Source organism: Marmota marmota, unplaced genomic scaffold, assembly GCF_001458135.2.
Source record: "Marmota marmota marmota unplaced genomic scaffold, marMar, whole genome shotgun sequence".
NCBI classification, from domain to species: domain Eukaryota; kingdom Metazoa; phylum Chordata; class Mammalia; order Rodentia; family Sciuridae; genus Marmota; species Marmota marmota.
In genome coordinates, this window is record NW_026000249.1 from 19815536 (window position 1) to 19833017 (window position 17482).

Here is a 17482-nt window from a genome sequence, read left to right on the forward strand (position 1 = left end):
CATATATATATATATATATATATATATATATATATATATATATATGATTATTATGTATATTGATGACTCCAAAAGTTATAGCTATTGGCCTTACCTGAGTTTTAGATTCAAATTTTGAGTGGCATGGTTGGATACCTAATAGGTGCCTCAAATTTCATGTCTAAACCCAAGCAGCTTCAGTATTCTATTTAGAAGAGTGGTCATTTAGGTGACAAGCTCATTCTTTTGTTTAGATTAAATGATTGCTTATTGTTGCAGGGGATGAAGAGTGACCAGTGGGCATTACTGGAGTCCAGAAGCTCTTCAATGGTATCTAAAGCAGATCTCTCTTTCTAAAATAATCGTTACTTTTTATTTATTTTGACTTGACAATCATGTATAGTTATGGGGTTCAATATGATGTTTTGATCTATGCAGACATTGTAGAAAGAATTGATCAAGCTAATTATTTGTTACTTCACCAACTTCATTTTTTGTGGTAAGAATATCAAAATTCTATTCTTTTAGCAAATTTGAAATATATAATACATTAGTATTAACTATGGTCACCATGCAGTAAAACAGACCATTTTAGATGATTTTCTTTATCAAGCATGCTTCTCTTCAGGTACCTGTCCCAGCCAACAGCCCAGGAGACACTTGTATTACCTTCTTTCTCTCACTCCTGACCCTCCAATGCATCAACAAGATAGATCAATTGTTTCCAAACCGTATCCCCCAAATATAACCACTTCTCATGATTGGTATTGCTACCATTATCTAGAACTAACCTATCTCAAGTGCTTTCTACATCACTCATTGGTCTCACCTCTTCCATTCTGGGTCTATTTCCTAACTCCAACCTACAAGCTCCATCAAGTCTATTAACATATCAGCCAATTATGTCTTGCCAATACAGTCTAGCCTCCAAATAACAAAGCACCAGCATAAGACAAAACAAAAACAAAACACCTCCATCAAACTTTACCTAGGGCTTTGAGAAAGGTCAATATTTGCATTTCAAAGGTTTTCCTCTTTGGGGTTGCAGAAAAAATTATTCAGGGCTGCGCTTCAGCCAACTTCTTCTTTACAAACCAGGTATACTTTGCTCATTTGTAACAAAACTGAAAGTAATGTTTGGCAATAAGTGTAGCTTATATTGTGAACATTAAAAACAAATAAGACATATATATGTCTGCCAAAGTGTTCTTGTTGTAGTTATTTATGGCTGTATGTATTTGAACTACTTCAAAAGACAATCAGGGGAAGTCAGTTAGACATTTAGAAGATTTTCTTGTTTGAAAAGAACACATGAAACTTGGAAATTGAGTAAACATATTTACTATAATACTTAATTCAAAGAATTGAGAATTTTCTAATGAAGGTTTGTATGGAATTAATTTTCCAAGATTAAAAAACTGGGTTAAGAGTGGTGGGAGGGAAAGGGAGGGGGCAGGGGATTGGCAAGGATGGTGGAATGTGATAGATATCATTATCCAAAGTACATGTATGAAGACATGAATTGATGTGAACATACTTTATATATAAACAGAGGTATGAAAAATTATTCTGTATGTGTAATAAGAATTGTGATGCATTCCGCTGTCATGTATTTAAAAAATAAAACCAATAACACAACTGGGTTAAATTATGCCTTTATAATGTACAACCCTTAAAAGTTCATATTATCTTCTGATTGGTTCATAAGCAGAAATGATGTTTTTGTTTAGTATCATCCCCCTATATTTCACAGAGGAATGAAGTTCAGAGAGTAATACAGTTACATAAGGATATTCTTTTAGAACATCTATAGAATTTATACATTTGTATTCTTATGCCTAAATTTAATTTCCTATTGTTTTTTAAATTTTATTTCACCCCTGCCCAACTCTGGTATTTTATATCCCATATTAAATTTCTGACAGATTTTTTAAGGTCTATTATTACTCTATACAACCACAGCAATCTATTCACAATAACAACCGCTATTGATTAATAACTTTTGTAATTATATTACCATTTCTTTAATTTTGTTTTATAATATATACTTTTAGACAAGGGCAAGCAAAAATAAAAATCCTAAATTGACAAAGTACAATGAATAAATTTAGTAGGCATTAGTATAGTCAATCATGAAACTCAGTTACCAACTTTGAGAAGTATATTCAACAACCTTAGGTACTCTTTTTTCACTCTGCTCTTTATAAAATTTGGTGATAAAGGTGTTTGTTCACTGCAGAACTAGAAGGTATTTGGATAAAAATATTACTGGTCTGGGATTCATGTTTCCCCAAGCAATATTGATTTGCTGAGGAATTTTTTCCATTTTTATTTTATATTTTTAATTTAAAATATTTCATGTTTATGTTGTGTTTTTTTCTGATGTTTTATTGAATTAATTCTATATTTTTCTGGCTACAGTAACTACTAAGGGTCTGGACCAAACTGTCAGATTACATTATTCAGTATTCCTCTGCTCAGCTCAGATCTTTCGGAGGTAGCTATTTTTATACATTCCATTAGACATCAGGATTTTTAGATTTTAATTTTAAAGAAATGTTCCACATCTGAGCCCTCTGATATAGTTACTGTTACAGTCACATAGCTTCCCTGGAAAAATGACTTTGTAGTTTGGATATGTTTTCTCCATCCTTCCACAACTCTACCTGCCAGTATAGAAAGATCAAACTTCTATCTCAACACTGAGCTGCTCATTTTCAGCTTATATATCTTCTCAAGGAATATATTCAAGGACTTGGAATATAATTGTCAATTTTGTTGATAATAAATGAGGTTGAGCATTGTGGGAATGCTTTTTGCTGCTTTGCAGCACTTACAGTAAAAAAGAAATGGCTTGGTTACCAAGGGTACATGAAATACGAATTAGATAAACAGCTATAAGGTCCTTGATAAGGAAGTCTATTTAAAAAGGTAGAGAGATGACTTCTCGCTACCAAAGAAAGAAAGAAAACCCATGAAAACTGTTTTTTTTAAATGGCCATTTTTATCAATGTCAGACATTTATGCAACTATTCTCTAAATGCTTGATAATAATATCTAATATTTTAATTGATTTTTATTGGTACATTATAATTATACATAATAATGGGATCATTGCTTCATATTTGTATAAGCACATACTTTTGTCATTTTAATTCACCGTTACATCCCCTAATGATCTAATATTAACAGACAAAGGCAAGAATGCCATATGTGTTGCTGAAGCAAGCACAAAGAGAAAGGAAAGAATGGGTTGAGAAAAACAGAATGCCAAATTTGATGTCTTTGTTGAATGCCACTATGGTTCTGCCTCTATTTTACCACTTACCTCACTCCAACTTGTTTCAAAATCTCCCCCCGCCCCCCATACTGGAGATTGAACCCAGAGGCCCTTTACCACTGAGTAGATAGGGTCTCACTACATTGCTTAGGGCCTTGTAAATTGTTGAGCCTGGCCTTGAACTTGGGTTCCTTTCGTCTCAACCTCCCAAGACGCTGGGATTACAGGTGCATGCCACCTTGCCTGTCTCAAAATCTTTTAATAAAACATAGGCTTATGTGTATTCAATGAACAATTTTAGCTTCTGAAAATAGTCTCTGAGTTTTGATAGAGGATTTGAAGATTTTTTTCTAAGATATCTTTAAAACAGTTTTGGCAACAGGAATTCCTTTAAGAATAAATATGCACTTAAAAATACTTCCTCCAAAACAGTAACTTTCAAAGATTTTCAGTTTACAGGATACTCCATTCAGGCAACCAACCCCATCAAGTATTTTTTTCTGTTCTCAAACAATTGAAGAGCAGAAAATTAATGGATCAAGGATCGAAATTGCTCCCCAAACATAATTCAATCATCTGTAATCCTAGTGGGATTATCTAGAATAAAAATATTATATGGAATTTTTCTAATTTGTTCTTTTCTGTTTCTTTATAAGAATACCTATTAAAGCTGCATGACTATAAACCTAGAAGCTCAGGAGGCTGAGGCATGAGGATTGCAAGTTCAAAGTCAGCCTCAGCAATTTAGTGAAATCCTGTCTAAAAAATAAAAAAGAAAATAAAAACATAAAAAGGATTGGGATGTAGTTCCCGTACAAGTGCCCCTGGATTCAATCCTTAGTAACAGGAAGAAAAAAAAACCCTGAAGCATCATAGCTCAATTTACAGGGCTTAAAACAAATTGTCAAAATAAAAACAAACTGTCAAGTACTTATAATTAGTTTTATATGAGCTATATTACATAATAAATGCTAAGGATGATGCAAAGATGCAAAAGGCCAGAGTACTGTCAAGGAGCCTTATAGGTTAATTGGGGAGACAAAGGATCTGAAAACAAAAAATATTTCAAGAGTTAAATTAGAAAGATGACTTAGAGTGTTAGCAAGGCAGTTACAGAAGACTCTGCTATTGCTAGGATTTATTCTAAGGTAATTAAAAAAATTACTTACAGGGGGTGGGAATCTCATGAAAATCAAAGGGAGATGAGTAGAGAAAAGGGACCAGGGTTACAGAGGAGTGGAGGGAGGGCAGAAGTTCTGAGAAGTGATGTTGGGCAAATTATATTGTTATATTATATGCATGTATGAATATAAAACAACAAATCCCACCATTATGCATGACTACAATGCATCAATAAAAATGTGGAAAAAATTCATAATTTAAGATATAGAAATGTGTAACTGCATATCCTTCTCTAGTTCTGACCCTAGATTCTTCTTAGACCTGTGATTTCCTAGAAATACAGATAACATATAAAGGAAAAATAAATGGACCTACTCATTCTGCTTTTCTTTCCTTTCTTTCATTACAAAAAAAAAAAAAACATTTTAAAATTAAATACATACTGTGTAAGTATAAAGTTTGAATTTTACACTAAACTTACCAGAAAATCTTAGATTCTTATCTAGTGCCAACCTTTACTAATGATTCAAAGGATTATAGGGAAGCACAAAGCACAGATAGAACATTCTTTCTCTGGAGGGACTGGACATAATTAGATATGTTTCTCCAAAAGGTCTGTTATTTCTCATTATGATGTGTTTTGGTTTCATACTAGCTGAAATGTTTTTTGAAAATTTTATGCAAAACACGGACATTGAAAAGATGACCTTTCAGTTTCCAAAGGCTTTCTTTTTATGATCTGTTAATTATAAAAATAGGAAAAATCCTTGTGTAACTATGCACCATTCTCCAGCTAGCCATGACCCATAAATCCATGAATTGGCAATTCTATTTACAGGAAACAACCTAAGCAGACCAGGTATATCCTACTAAAAACATTTTATAGATAGAGACTTTCAAGTATCATTCCAGGAGTTAAATGCCATTAACAAGATTAACAAGGAGATCTGGGAGGTCATTAGCATGTTTATAAGGTAGTCTGATAAAGTCATTCATTCCTCTCATACTGCCCAGGAAATGAATCACAAACCTGTTGCTAATATCTTTCTCTGTGTTTGTCTCTCTATATATACATAAAATGTTTATAATTCTTTTAAATTATAGACATGAAAATGTTTTCACCTTGAACTTTCAGTGTGCCTGCTCAGTTCCTTCCTGCTCCAATGAAGGATTCATTTTTCTTTATTATTTGATTGTTTTGAGGGTCAGGGACAAAAAAGTTACTACAGTGTTGATATAAATAATCTGGGGGGAATAATTAATCTAGACTTATGATAAAGAGCTTATATTTATAGATAATTACAGGGTGATTATATATTCAGATAGATTTTTTTCTTTTTTTTAATATTTATTTATTTTTTTATATGGTCCTGAGGATCGAACCCAGTGCCTCACACATTCTAGGCAAGTGCTCTGCCACTGAGCTACAACCCCAGCCTCAGGTTTTTTCTTAATCTACAGGAAATATAAGTTATTCTTTATCATCAAAAACATAAAAACACACCAATTGCCTAAAATGGTCTAGTAATTTTGAGTTATTACAAGAGAAAGTATAAGAAATCCTTCTTTGCCTTCGTGTAGTTATAATAAAAAATTAAAAATATCATTCTGTAATAAGATGAGATGTTTACATGTAACACATGTGGTGATCCAATGCTCAGTGTTTGTAAAAGCCATGACTTATGGCCACAGGCCACATGTATTTGCTTTGTAAGGGTAGAACCATAGGCCTGCCTGAGGTTTATAAAAAGATGAGAACTTGGGGCTGGGGCTGTAACTCAGTGGCAGAGTGCTTGCCTAGCAAGCATGAGGCCCTGGGTTTGATCCTTAGCACCACATAAAAATAAACAAAATAAAGGCATGCTGTCCATATATAACTACAAAAAAATTTTAGAAAAAGATGAGAACTTTATTTGTTTGGAAGGAGAGGATGGTGTCAAATTCAAGGACACACTCTAATGCTGCAAAAGCTTTCATAGAGCTGTTCTGGGCCACCTGAATTGATCATGTCCTACCTTTTAAAAAGGTTTATGATTGAGAGTATGAAGAAAAACACATTCTGAGACAGCTATTAGATTACTACTCTTTTTTGGAGGAGTGGGGTACCATGGATTGAACTCAGAGGCACTCGACCACTGAGGCACATCTCCAGCCCTAAATTTTGTATTTTATTTAGAGACAGGGTCTCAGTGAGTTGCTTAGAGTCTTACTGTTGTTGAGGCTGGCTTTGAACTCCTGATTCTCCTGTCTCAGCTTTCTGAGCCTCTGGGATTACAGATCTTCACCACCACACTCAGTTTAGATTACTACTCTTGGACATACTCTCATTTTAGGAAAACCCTAATGGAAGTGGTGGAAAGTGTGTCAAAAAGCCTTTGCTTTCTTAATCTTACATAGACATAAAAAGTGCTTACATCAGGGTTGACCAGGTTTTTCACTTTTTTTGTTCTTTATTACCAAAAACCCCAGAAAGTAACTTTGGTCTCTGTAAGACAATAGAGACAAAAGAACTTGATTGGCTAGATAAGCTAAGGAAAAATACCATCAATACCATAAAGGACTAAATGGGGTCACATTGGTGATGCCCAGGATGGCAGCCTCACAGTGGTAGGCTGGCCATACTTGGTTGTCCTAAGGGCCAATTTTCAACTTAACTGTACTAAAAAGTTGAAACAGCTGCACACAACAGGTGAGATGATGATGATTTTAAATATCAATTTGCCATTCTTTTATTAGAGTCACTTGGGCAAATCACCAAGCACCTCAAGCCTCAGCTATTTCTTCTTTATCAAATAATAACTGCAGTTGTTAGGATTAAATGGTTTCAGGCTAAATGATACCACATGTTTTATCTGTATACATATGAAACACCTGGTGTATCATTTAGTACAGAGTAGGTACATATTAAATTTTGTTTTTTTGTCTGTAAGATTATGTGAAATGTATAAATCAGTACTATGAGGAAAAAAATAATCCCCTTACAGAAAGTTCTAGAATAAGAAAAAGTGACCAAATCAAAGGAAATAGCCACCCCCCCCCAAAATTGTCTTCTTCTCTCTCTCATTCTCTCTCTCTCTCTCTCTCTCTCTCTCTGGTACCAGGGATTGAACCCAAAGGTGCCTAATCGCTGATCCACATCCCCAGCCATTTTTGTTTTGAGATAGGGTTTTACTAGGTTGCTTACAGCCTCACTAAATTGCTGAATCTGGCTTTGAACCTGTGATCCTCCTCCCTCAGCCTCCTGAGGTGCTGGGATTATAAGTGTGCACTACCGCGCCTGTCCAAAAAAAAAAAAAAAAAAAAGTTGTCTTCCAAAACAATCAAGAAGTTAAAAATTACACTTTTTACTGACTGTCTGATTCACATTGGCTTTGAGGACCAAGATGGATGTGGATAAGCTAAGAAAGAAAAACAGAAAAAGCAATTGAAAGTTCCAGGAAGAGCACAGAAGCTTCTCAGTTTCATCCACCCAGGAGTTAATGATATCACAGAAGACATGATCATTTGCTGAATGCTGACAGTAGGCTAAACCTCATCTAGGACCTGTTCTTAGGAGCTTTTCAGACTGCTGAGAAAGGCAGAGATTTGTTTTATCTATCTTGTACAAGGATTTTAAAATTTTGCAGTGTGACAGTACTGATTTATACAATGCACTCACAATTTGTTTTTTAAAAGAATACATACATATATAATATAATATATGGAGAGAGGCAGTGTCTGTTAACATGCTAACATTCTTCCAAAAAGAAGTATTTAATTCCCTTTTTCCTACCTGAACTCACCCTCCCTATCTCCTAAAATGATGGAGGGGAAGAGTGAATAGGATTTGAAGTTTTCCTGCTGAGAAAGGGACATTTTCTGCAACCAGGTCAGTGTTCAAAGGACTAATGCTCTAAGGAAATTCTCCAAAGGGGACAGGCAGTTCAGGGTTATTAAGTTATTTAAAAATGTTGTCCAGGCTGCTACTGACCTTTGTAAAGGGAACAGGATGCTGCTTCCCAGGGGGACAGGATAAGAAGCAATTAGAGAAGCTTAGGAGAAGCTCAGGAATGTTTGGGAATACATGCATATGTCAAATTGTATGGGAATTCTTAAGAATGAAAATAAACGAATTTGATCAGGGGCATATTTTGGTCCTAGAAAATATTCCAAATATGTAACTCACACTAAACATATCCCTGTGTACTCCTAAAATCCCTAAAACACTTTGTATCTAGTAGAGGTCAATTAGACTTCAATTCAGTTTTAGAGGAGAGAAGAAAAGCCAATTCATAATTCTGGAATGATTTTTATCATGTGCCATAAAAAGAATGGACATCAGGTTAAGTAAATTGTTCAAATAACAGAGTATGATAGAACTGAGTTTTAAATGCAGGTATATTTGATGCTACCACCAATATATTTTTTTCCTAAACATAAATTGTGTAAGAAAAGGCATGCTTAAGAAAGTTAGAAAAAGAAAATGGAGGAATAGCTAAAATAATTTACTTCTCTTCTTTTAGAGAGACAATCTTTACTATATGTCCTATGGTCACTCACATTCCCCAAAGTGCCATGAATGAAGCAGGGAACACCTATGCTAGATCATGTATATTATAATAGAGGGTTTGTATACATTACATTCTTCCCATCCCCACTTTTAAGCATTACCTATGCAGAATGTTACAATATTTTTTCTATAGAATAAAAATGTATCATATATGACATTATCTTAAGAATCAGTGGCTACCAGAGTCCAGTCCCAAAGTAAGTTCCATATGCAGTGCTCAATGAAACACAGTGGTTGATCAAATGAAAACTCTATGGACCACTGGAAAAACAGAAGAAGCCTCATAAATGATATTTATGGAAAAAAAGATTCCAGCTCCACCAAAACAAAGAAATCAGAGCTCAGAGTGATCTCAGCATGATTTATTTCTACTTCTTTATTATTCATGAATATCTCAAATCATATTGTTAAAGACAGAACAGAATCTAGAACTTCAGTTCTTGGTAGTTCTGGGGATCAAACCCAGGGCCTTGTGCACGCTAGAACTCAGGTTTTGGTATGTATCATCGAGACTTGCATGCTGAGGGTTGTCTCCTTGGCACCAACTACATGAGATACAAGAAACTCCATATAATTTCTAACACTAAAGTTGACATCTAGAGGATATGAAAATAGATTCAAGCAATAAATTCAATTGACACACAGGGGCTAGGAATATACTTAGTGGCAGAGTATTTGCCTAGCATGCACAAACCCTGGGTTCCATCTTGGCACTGTTAAAAAAATGGCACACAAAAATGAGATTTTTTTTGAAGGTAAAAGGAGTCAAGAAACTGAGAGGTACATAAAATCAGTGGTACATGTTCCTTTGTTCATTCATTCATTCTTTCACATATTTACTGAGTACATGTTATCTGTGAAACATTCTTTTCAAAAAAGATTCAACATTTATCCTTGTAGTGTATGTTATTTCAGTCAAGGTTATACAAACTAGCTATGAAATGACAAAAAATGATGGTTGGTTGGTTGGTTTGTTTATTTATTTATTTATTTATTTATTGTGCTGGGGATTGAATCTGGGAACCATGCATGCCATGAAAGCATTCTACCACTAAGCCACATCACCAGTCCTAGGATGTGAGATGTGTGTGTGTGTGTGTGTGTGTGTGTGTTTTAACCGATTCTCTTTTTATTTCATTTTAATTATTTATTAGTGCATTATAATTAAACATGATAGTGAGATTCAAGGGACTGGGTATTGAAATTGAGCAAATTATGTTATGTGTATGTATAGACATGAGTTTTTTGTTTTGGTACTGGGAATTGAACTCAGGGACAATTTACCACTGAACTGCATTGCCAGCCTTTTTTTTTGGTCCCAGGGATTAAACCCAGGGGTGCTTAATGACAGAGCCACATCCCCAAGTCCTTTTATATTAGAGACAGGGTCTCACTCAATTGTTTAGGGCCACACTAAGTTGCTGAGGCTGGCTTTGAACTCACAATCTTCCTGTCTCAGCCTCCCAAGCTGCTGGGATTACAGGCATGTGTTACCATACCAGAATGGCCCTTTTTATTTTTCATTTTCAGACAAGGTCTTGCCAAGTTGCTGAGGGTTTTGCTGAGGCTGGCCTCAAATTTGTGATCCTCCTGTTTCACCTCTGCAATTGCTGTGATTACAGGTATGTGCAACCTCTCCTGGCTTGGATGTGAGTTGTTTTAATGAGTCTATGAGACACAGAAGATACCAATATCTACATCTCTCAACAAGCTTTGCAAAACTGAATAGCAGAATCAATACTCTGCAAAGCACCATGGCATCTCATTCACTGTCTTTCAGTTAATATATTAACTTTAGTTGTTTTCATGATTATATCATCAATTAAGCATTACTGTGCCTTCATTGCGGTTCCAGAGCTTAATGAGACTCAGGCAATGTGACCTTTGGAACCATCAAACTGTGGAGGAGAAAGCACAGCAGAGATGACTGACCTCTGGGTTATCTTTGTGTACTAAAGCCTTTTGAAAAGTCAGAGCACCAGGCTTTTGGCAGTGATTTTAAAAATTTAATTATCCAGAGATACTCACCATCGTCCTCAGAGATTGACAGCTCAAATTAGACAGCTGATTCTCTGTTACATCCACTTTATATCATCAATGGTGCTAAATGGTTAAATAAAAGTTTTAATGTTATTTGTCCTTTCTATCCTGATAAGATTGATGGTGCAATAAGAATCCTCAAGGGTGATATGAAGATTCATTTTCACTCCTCTGAAAAACTGTCACAAACAATTTCTATTTCAAAGTCAACATTCATACAACCAGAGAATGTCAGAACTGGAAATGACCCGTGATGTCAGCCTCCTTAGATGATAGAAGGAGAAACTGAGGACCAGAGAAAATAAGTGATTCAGGATTGGTTAAATGCTAGTTGATAGAGAAGCTGGAACTGGATTTTAAGGGTTCTGTTGCCTGGTCTATTTAAAATTTCCACTATTTAATATCATGTTGTCAGCTGCTAAAAGGTGTAGATTGAAGGAAAATATAAATGAGAAGGATCTTACCAGAAATGGCACAAAATTATATGTTACAGGATGTGTTCATATTCTATGAAAACCTATGCCAAAACTCAACCAGTTTTCAAAGTAAATGTCAGGACACCCGTATAATTCTCAGAATAGCCAAATAGGAGTGAGAAAGTGGGGGAATGTTTTCCAAATCAGAGGCCACAATCCAGTGTACTTTATAGCAAAAGCCCATGTCATTTTCAGAAGATACTGGAAATGACCTGTGATGTCAGCCTCCTTAGATGATAGAAGGAGAAACCAAGGACCAGAGAAAATAAGTGATTCAGGATTGTTATCTGAAAACCAGATAACACAGAGATATTGAACATGTCAATTGCTGTTAAAGCTAAGACAGAACTAACCACTACTGCCTCTGTATGTAAATACTGGTTCTGAAAAAAACAAAAAATAAATTCAAAAGAACAAATAAACCAACCCAAACTTGATTTAGAGCAACTCCTGGCACAAAGAGGAGCTGGAACAAGAATGAAAATAAGATATGCTTTAAACACGGGAGGGATTTAAAATCAGAAAAACTGCCTAGAATGTAGTTATAGAAGTAATATGGCATAATGGGGAGGTGGTGTCAAGACTCAGAGGCTACTGCAGTTAGGAAACATGGGTTCTAAGAACCAGAGCAAGATCTGTGAGTTTAAACCAGAAATGTAGACCTATAACATACAGAAGAACACCAGTGCCAAAAGATAAGTCTAGGTAAATGGCCACAATTTCATGTGGAGAGTCAAATACTAATACCACTGGAGCTATAGGAATGGTAGGCCATATGAAGATAGAAGTGATTTCATCAGACATAGCAATGGTATAAATAATGTTGAGTAAAGTGAGTGTTGACTTCAGCCAGGGAGGTTTTATACTGCCATTTGCTAAGCAGGAACCACCAGAAAGCTAAACAAACAAACAAAAAAACTTAGAGCCAGGTGTAGTGGCACATGCCTGTAATCCCAGCAAAGACTGAGGCAGGAGAATCATGACCTCAAAGCCAGCCTCATCAACTTAGCAAGGGCCTAAGCAACTCAGTGAGACTATGTCTCTAAATTAAAATACAAAAAACGGCATGAGGATGTGGCTCAGTGGTTAACTGCCCCTGGGTTCAATTCCTGGTACCAAAAGCAAGCAACCAACCAACCAAACAAACCCCAAAGAACAGAAAACAAAAAACAACAAAAAAACTCAGATAATATAAATTTATGTACAAACATGCCTGGGATTGAGAGCAGAGAGAAGGGTAGGTCAAGGTCATGCACAATAATTTATATACAATATCCAGAATAACCAGCAGGAAGAGGGATACACTCCTGTGGATATGAGCTGCTTTTTGAGCACTGCATGTATAAAAAAAAGAGCTGAACAATTAGTTTCCCCTGAACCCCATTTTTCACTCTTTTGTGAAGTGCTTCAGAAATATTTAGAAAGGAAGTGGATGAAATGTATTATTGCTGATTGAGTCAGCAGGTTTACTACTGAGTTTCATTAGTAAATTCTTCCCAATATTTAGCAACCACAGCTTCTTTGAAGGAGGGAAAGAACCAGCTTGTCTAAAAATCAAATCCTTCCTAAGGGACAGCTGGCAGAAATATAAGGTCAAACAATTCATCTGGTATTACTGAAAAGTAGCAGAAAATCAACGCTAGAACTAATATATGTAGAACAGGTTATGACCTCAATTGGTTTCTTTATTTCTGCACCAATGGGAGATAGTGAATAGCATTTATTTTCTTCACGAGTGAGTGGAGACTAGAGACAATGCTAACAAATTTAATAACCAATATTTGGACCTTTGTAGTCACGATATCCCAAGAAAGATATTAAAGCACTGGAAAAGATCCAGGGAGAAGCAACTAAGATGATCAAGGGGAAAGCTTATCTTTCATTCAAGGACAGACTAAAAAGGATTAGAATTTCTCAGACCAGGAAGATGAAAATGAAAAGCATTAGTGGGGGATGTAAGGTTAAAGTCAACTCTGGGTAAACAGAAATGTATTCATTGAATTCCAAAGCACTTAATTGGGGCCATTCGTTGAGGTTAAAAGATGTAGATTCAAGAGAAATTAAAACATGCCTTGATTTATACAGATGTCAGTATATCTATGGAACTTAGTTCTAAGACAAGGTCAGGTGAAAATTGGCAAAAGTTTAAGACACCATTGGATAAACTCACTGCCAATTGATTTATAATGCATCATTAAGAAATGGTCATGAGTTGGGTATGGTGCCTCATGCCTGTAATATCAGTGACTTCGGAGGCGGAGGCAGGAGGATTACAAGTTTGAGAACAGCCTTGACAACTTAGCCAGACCCTGACTCACATGAAAAGAAAAGAAAAAGACAGGGGAGGTGCCTCAGTGGTAGTGCACCCTTGGTTCAATCTCTGGGACCAAAACAAAACAAAACAGACAAGAAATGGTCATGATGTACCTTAATTTTTAAAATTAAGCTTACTAGGTTAACTGGCAAAACTACTACCAGTGCCTTCATATGAGACAGAATTCTGGGTTGGTTCTGGTTGCCCTATTGATCTGACCCAATGTTCTATTTCTTTCTTTCTTATTCTCTTATTGTGATATCTATGTTGGAACATCCTGCATGTAGGTTTGGGATTCCTCAATGCTTTGGACAGTCCAGAACATAGAAGAATAGTTTTCTAACTCATTAAGAAAGCAAGAGAGTCCTGGCTCTTGGCTCTGTTTGGTTTACCCATATGGGAGTATGCAACATAAAAAGGTGAAAGAAATCCTAACAGAATGCAGCAGCTGGTTAAAGGCTATTATATTGAAATTTTCATGAGTTTGACAGTAGGCCAAAAAACTACAAAATGGCAGAGAGTAGAAAAGGCAGTTGTAACAGGTTGAACATTGTTGGTGATTATTTTTTCAGTGGCAATGAAAGCTGTAATCAAATAACCTGAAAGAGATGCTGGCAGAAATAATAGAGCCCCAAGGGAGAGGGAATATGAAAATTGTAACAATGATATATGCTATGGACTAATAAACTAGACAAACACGTAGTTTGAAGTATCAAAATCAAGGATCATAGTATCGTATGAAAAGCTGGTGTCAGGATGTGGGCATAAACACTGCCTGATTTGCAATCTAGAGCAAAAGATGTTGTTAATGACTTCAGATCTTGAGGATGAATGCACAACTCAAAAGCCAACTAGGATCCATGCTATTGATATGGAAACCTCCTGTTATTTAGATGATCAGTTTAGCCCAGCATTGAAAAGGAAAAGCATTAAAAAAATAGCCAGAGAGGACACCTGGCTTTTGAAGCTGGGAATCTGTGATACAAACTCCTGAATGTAAGTCAAGACAAACAAGATAAGAAAGAGGAAAAATAGAAATGGGTTGAAGCAATGTCATTGTAAATTTATTCTTATTATTAGTTTTGGATGAATAAGGCATCTCAGACTATGAGTAACATTTACCAGTGCATGAAGTCCACTGGATCTTACTCATCAAAATAATGTGCTTTAAGTAGAATGTTTTAGATAACAGTAAAAAGTAATAATAGAACACAAATGACATTAGTAATCTGCTTACTAACAATTCACATTTTATGAACATGTATTCTCTATATTACAGCTTAGAGTTAAATTTGGGAAACATAATCCCTAATTTCAAATAGATTATAATTCTGGAGAGAATTGTTTTCCATAAAGTATCAGACAGATCTTCCAGAAATTATGTGAATTCCAAGAAACTGATCACTTCAGAGGCTTTTAAGGTCTCCATACTCCCATCTCTATTAATTTTCCTGTCTATTGTTTTATGTCTCTTAATATTGAGCTGGGAAGAACAATAATCCTAAATTTTACAGAAAGATTTGAGCTCTTGAATGAGGTACCTGGAGAAGTTAGAGTGTGCTGAGAGGGCATATTTGAAGCTAAGCAGTAGAAAAATAAGAAAAAAATATATAGACTTAGCAATTCAAATAATGAATTTTAAAATAGGATGATAAAATTCTTGAACAAAAGTTTGAACAAGTCCATTGAATGAGTCAAATCATTGATTCTGAGAACTAAAAGGACCTTAGATATCATACAAACTCCTTATTTTATAAATGAGAAAGCAAAGTTTAAGTGGCTTAATGACTTGTCCAAGACAACACAGTCAAATAACATCAGAGCTAGGACCAGAATCTGAGTTTTCTTGTTCACAGATCCATGCCCATAATCAATAATACCCACCACCAAGACGCTCAAGACATGAAGGAGCATTGAACAAATAGGGCACGTAGCTGCTCTCTAACTGTAATGAAGGCAAGAGACTAATTTACTGGAAAAGGGGGAATTACAGCTTTTTAAGAACTTGTCTCATTTTTATTTATTTTTTTTTCTTTCTGGTACCAGGGATTGAACCCAGGGGTGCTTTACCACTGAGCCACATCCCAAGGCCTTTTTTTGTAATTTATTTAGAGACAGGGTCTTACTGAGTTGCTTAGGGCCTTGCTAAATTGCAGAGGCTGACTTTTAACTTGAGATGAGATCCTCCTGCATTAGCCTCCTGAGCTGCTGGGATTACAAGCCTGCAGGATCACACCTGGATAATACTTAATTTTTTGGACTGAATTAATCTCCACTTTCCTACAGCAACATACTGGGATTTCTTGTATTATATGTAATAGGAGGGAGGAGAAGATAAGTATTCAGGAAAAGAACGGTGGAATTGGGAATGGGGATGGGGCTAGGAATCTCTGTGAGACATTTAAACAATAGCTTATAGGTGTCTCTGATTTTCAGGTAGTCCTAAAATTTCATCCACAAAAGGAGAAAAAGAGTCTTAATTTCAGTTTATAAAGAAAGGATAGCTGGGTGTGGTGGCCCATGACTATAATCCCAGCACTGAGGAGGCTGAGGCAGGAGGATCTCAAGTTTGTGGCCAGCCTGGGTAACTTAGGGAGACCCTGCCTCAAAATAAAAAAAAAAAAAGGATGGGGATATACTCAGTAGTAAAGCACTTGCCTAACATGCACAAGGCCCTGGGTTCAATTCCTAGTACCATAAAAAAAAAAACAGGGCTGGGGTTGTGGCTCAGTGGTAGCGTGCTAGCCTTGCATGCGTGGGGTACTGAGTTTGATCCTCAGCACCACGTAAAAAATAAAATAAAGGTATTGCATCCATCTACAACTAAAAAAATAAGAATCAAAAAAACTGAATAAACTACACACACACATACACACATACAACATGTGAACATAACGCCATATGGTGCATGCCTAAATCAATATATTATTTAATAAAATGTGATTAAAATATGTCATGTAGCAGGGCATGGTGGAGTACTTTAGTGACTTAGCAAGACCCTGACTCAAAAAAAAAAATACTGGGGATGTAGCTCAGTGGTAGAGTCCACTGAATTTGATCCCTAGTATAGCAAATAAATAAGTAAATAAGTAAATAAATAAACAATAAAAAGTAATTTAGAGTCATGAAATAAATTAGATATAACCCAAATAAAAAATTAAAGCAAAACAGAAAAATTGAAAAGGAGGCTCAAGGAATATTAAAGGAGAATTTTTAAAGTTAAGAGATATCTCATCTGAAAAAATTTAATAAGACAAAGGGTAAACCATTTCCTAAAGGATATGTCTCTCCTTGAAGAACCAAAAGAGTCCCTTCACCCCCATTCTTTTGAGTTAAAATAGAAGCATGAAATCAAATTTTTTGAAAACTGTAGTAATGAAGATCTAGGACTGCTGTTATTGCTTTAGAACTGAATTATGAAGAATTGATGGGCAGTTGAAGAATAAAAACACACTCAATAAAAGATGGCAGGCTGAAAAAATGAGAACACATTTAATATTTGCAGACTCATAGCAGAAGCAAGTTCAAAGACTTCAGTTGGTATTGAAGAGTGTTTCATGAACTCAATTACTTCCAATTGTTGTTGGGGGAGCCAATTCAAAGTTAACTTTAAGTTAGATTCCGCTGCACGATTGATGACAGACTGTTAAAGTATCATAATAACTCAATATCTTTTCTCCTCTCCATTGTCCATGTCAACCTAATGCATCATAATTCATATT

General features: G+C 35.5%; 1 protein-coding gene across 1 annotated transcript in view; it reads right to left on the minus strand.

The window, feature by feature from the left end:
- The window catches only part of Dmd (dystrophin), a 1737386-nt gene that overhangs the window by 193151 nt on the left and 1526753 nt on the right, over positions 1–17482 (minus strand). The gene's annotated exons all lie outside the window — the stretch shown is intronic.